The 4,080-nt window shown below is 33.3% G+C and overlaps 1 protein-coding gene across 1 annotated transcript in view; it reads right to left on the bottom strand.

Annotated features, from left to right (window-relative positions):
* Nucleotides 1–3,410, bottom strand: part of LOC111398640 (probable disease resistance protein At5g63020) — an 11,285-nt gene extending 7,875 nt beyond the window's left edge. Inside the window, exon 1 of the mRNA XM_023025634.1 lies at nt 3,242–3,410. The gene's annotated coding sequence lies outside the window, so the exon portion shown is untranslated. The remainder of the gene's footprint in view (nt 1–3,241) is intronic.
* Nucleotides 3,411–4,080: the final 670 nt, after the last annotated feature.

Here is a 4,080-nt window from a genome sequence, read left to right as displayed (position 1 = left end):
AATGGCCTAGAATTCTGTAATAAAGATTTTGATGATATGTTTGAAAAATGTGGAATTACTATACATAGAACTGTTCCTTATACACCTCAACAGAACGGGGTGGCTGAACGTATGAATCGTACTTTACTTGACAAAGTTAGATGTATGATGTTGAGTTCTGGTATTCCTAAATCGTTTTGGGGTGAAGCTGTTGTAACTGCATGTTATTTGATTAATATGACACCTTCTACTGCATTAAATGGTGATACTCCGTATGAAAAATGGTATGGTAAATGTGCTGACTATACTATGTTGAAAACTTTTAGCCGTGCTGCTTTCTCTCATCAAAATGAGGGAAAACTAGAACCTAGAGCTAGGAAATGTATTTTCTTAGGATACCCTGAAGGAGTTAAAGGGTACAGGCTTTGGGATAGAAGTCAACCTGGAGTTAAGATCATCGTAAGCCGTGATGTTACATTTAATGAGTCTGATATGCCGTGTCTTAAATCAGAGAATGACAGTTTGAGAGAAAAACAGCAAGAAAACACTAGTGACGAATCCCGAGAGGATCTAAGATCTTTAAGTGTTAGAACCCCCACCACCTCAATTGTGGTGGAGCATCAAAATCCTAAATTAGAAGACAGCCAGAATGAAAATACTGAGAGAGATGAGATTGTAGAGGAATATCAAGAAGAACAAAACCCTTTATCTGATTACCAGTTAGCTAGAGACAGAGTTAAGAGAACACATAGGGTGCCTCAAAGATTAGAGTCTGATTTTGAGCTTGCTTATACTAGTTATGAAGAACTAGTTGATAGGGAACCAAACACGTATAAAGAAGCCTTGAGGAGTGAACAATCTGAAAATTGGGTGAAAGCGATGAAAGAAGAGATAAATTCTCTCGATAAAAATCAAACATGGGAGTTAGTCCCAAGACCTAAAGACAAGTCTATTGTTGGGTGCAAATGGGTTTTTAAGGTTAAGGAGGGAATTACCAAAGGAGAGGATTTAAGGTTTAAGGCTAGACTTGTGGCCAAAGGTTACACACAAAAGGAAGGGATAGGTTATAATGAGATCTTTTCTCCAGTTGTTAAGTATACCACAATTAGGACTATGCTTGCATTAGTTGCGCATTTTAATTGGGAACTTGAACAACTTGATGTTAAAACTGCTTTTCTGCATGGTTGATGAAAAGATTTTTATGGATCAACCTAAGGGTTTTGAAAACAAACAAAAACCTAATCATGTGTGTTTTCTAAAACGCTCTCTATATGGTTTAAAACAATCTCCTAGACAGTGGTACAAACGTTTTGATTCGTTTGTTCAAACAATTGGTTTTAAAAGGAATGAATTTGATCATTGCTTGTACTATCAAGGCAGTATGAATAATAACTATGTGTTTCTGTTGCTATACGTGGATGATATGCTTTTGATTGGTCCCAACTTAAAGTTGTTAAACAGTATAAAAACTACTTTGAGTAATGAATTTGATATGAAAGACCTAGGTAATGCTAAAAGGATCTTAGGCATGGAGATTAAAAGAGATAGGTCAAATTCATTGTTGCTTTTGCATCAGGCTCCATACATTATGAAAATTTTGAAAAAGTTTGGCATGATTGAATGTAAACCTGTTTCTTAGCCTTTGGGCAATCACTTTGTGTTATCTAAGGAACAATCACCTCCTAATGAAGAGGAAGAGGAATATATGAAAAATGTTCCATATTCGAATGCCATCGGTTCTGTGATGTATTTAATGGTGTGTACTAAACTTGATTTAGCTTTTACTGTTAGTACGCTTGGCAGGTATATGTCAAACCCTGGTCCCACGCATTGGGAAGCTTTGAAATGGTTGTTTAAATATTTGAAAGGAACATGTAATGTTGGTTTAGTATATAAGTTTAGTACTGAAGGAGTAAAATTGAAAGGCTTTACTGATGCTAATTATGCTAGTGATAGAGATAATAGGAAATCTACATCTTCCTATGTATTTACTTTGTGTGAATCATGTATTAGCTGGAAATCACAACTTCAACATGTTGTTGCATTATCTACTACTGAATCTGAATATATTGCTGCTACTGAAGCCTTTAAAGAATCTATGTGGTTTAAAGGTATATTAAATGAACTAGGTGTTCTTGATAATGACGTGACAATATATTCTGATAGTCAATCTACTATTCACTTATGCAAAAATCCTGTCTTTCATGAACGTACTAAACATATAGATGTTAAATTGCATTTCATTAGAGATATGGTTTCTCAAGAACTGGTAAAACTTGAGAAAATCCTTTCAGAGTACAATCCTGCAGATATGGGAACTAAAGTGCTCCCATTGGTAAAGTTTAGAAGTTGCCTTGATCTTCTAAATATCGGTACAAACTTGTAAGTCTCTTTACTTAAGCTATTTGTTATCTTATCTGACTTGCAGGTTGTTCTGGCATCAAGGTGGAGGTTGTTAGGTATTTTAGTGATGCCCAAACAACCCCCTAGGCAATGATGAAAAATCGAGACCCGTTCGTTTCATAGGCTTTAAGCCCGGGATTGAAATATGTATTAAAGATCCACACCACAATTGTAGTAACCCAATTAAGTTAGGTATTTAGAGGAAATCGGCCCATTAGGGCTAGGTGCTCAATACCTAATTAAAAGATGGACTTGGTAGTTAGAGATATAAACTTATATACTAAACCAACATTGCATGTTCCTTTCAAATATTTAAACAACCATTTCAAAGCTTCCCAATGCGTGGGACTAGGGTTTGACATATACCTGCTAAGTGTACTAACAATAAAAGCTAAATTAAATACATCACAATAACATAAGGAAAGGATGATGCAAGAAAAATAAATTGTATGAAAATTCAAAATTAATAATTAGTTATTATAAAAGACAAGGTGTTATTTACCTCTCAAAGTCAAAATTAACACTGGAGTTTTAACTGAAAGAAGCTGATGAGCCGGAAGAGAAGAGAAACCAATCTGCCTTGTGTTCTTGTAATTGTTTCCCAGCTGATGAATGGAATGGAAATGTGAAGATAATTCAGAGGCAAACTTAGGAAGAAACAAGCTCTTTATTATTAGTAACAGAACAGAAAAGGAAGAAGATAAAATTATAGCATTTAGATCTTGACTCTAGGAAAGGATGACAATAAGCACATCAAAATCTTTGTATGATAACATAAGGAAAGGATGATTCAAGAAAAATAAATTGTATGAAAATTCAAAATTAATAATTAGTTATTCTGAAAGACATGGAGTTTTACCTCTCAAAGTCAAAAACCAACTCTGAAGAAACCAATCTGCCTTGTGAATGGTTTGGAAATGTGAAGATAATTCAATGGCAGACTTAGGAAGAAATAGGCGATGGGTATGTGTGGACTTCAACAGTAAGTCTTCCTTTTTAATGCCGATATGTGCCCTTGTTTGAGCCCCATTTTAGGGGATAGAATGAATTTTTGAATAGTGTATTGATGTGAAACGTGTGGTTAAAAGAAAAGAAAATTTTAAATTTGTGTGTAATATTATTTTATTGAAAAATGTGATTGAAATGATGTCAAAATACTGTTAAAAATGTATTTTTACCAAAGAATGAGAATCAAACAATGGCATAAGTTCCAATTAGCTTATATTATTAACAAATATAGCCTTTTTCAATGATTGAAGCGAATTGAAGTTTAGTTAATCAATTAATTGACATTTAAGTAAAATTATAGTTATCTCTAATAAAATATTTTGATGGTAAGCTCCTATTCGGTAGAGATTAAAATCAAAATTTTAGTAAATTTTAAAATTTTGATAGAAGTTGATGAAATGTATAATTGAAAAATTATGAACTCCATAAAATATGTGATTTAAATTAATCGTTGACTTTTAGTTTAAATTAAAATTAAAATTTAATCCTATTAATTCGAGGCTAAAAAGTGTTCAAGAGACAGTAATATTTAACCTTATCATCAATTTGGATAGATTCCTAAGTGCTAATGGTAGTAACCCTACGCTAACAAAGAACCTTCGTAGAAAGAGGCTCATAAAAAATTGATTGTTGGCCCACAATTGAATAGAAATGCTCACATTATTTAGCCCCCATTTGGTACTCATTTTT

This window comes from Olea europaea, chromosome 8 (genome assembly GCF_002742605.1).
Source record: "Olea europaea var. sylvestris chromosome 8, O_europaea_v1, whole genome shotgun sequence".
In the NCBI taxonomy this organism is placed as follows: Eukaryota; Viridiplantae; Streptophyta; class Magnoliopsida; order Lamiales; family Oleaceae; genus Olea; species Olea europaea.
This window is presented reverse-complemented; position numbering and strand designations above follow the sequence as displayed.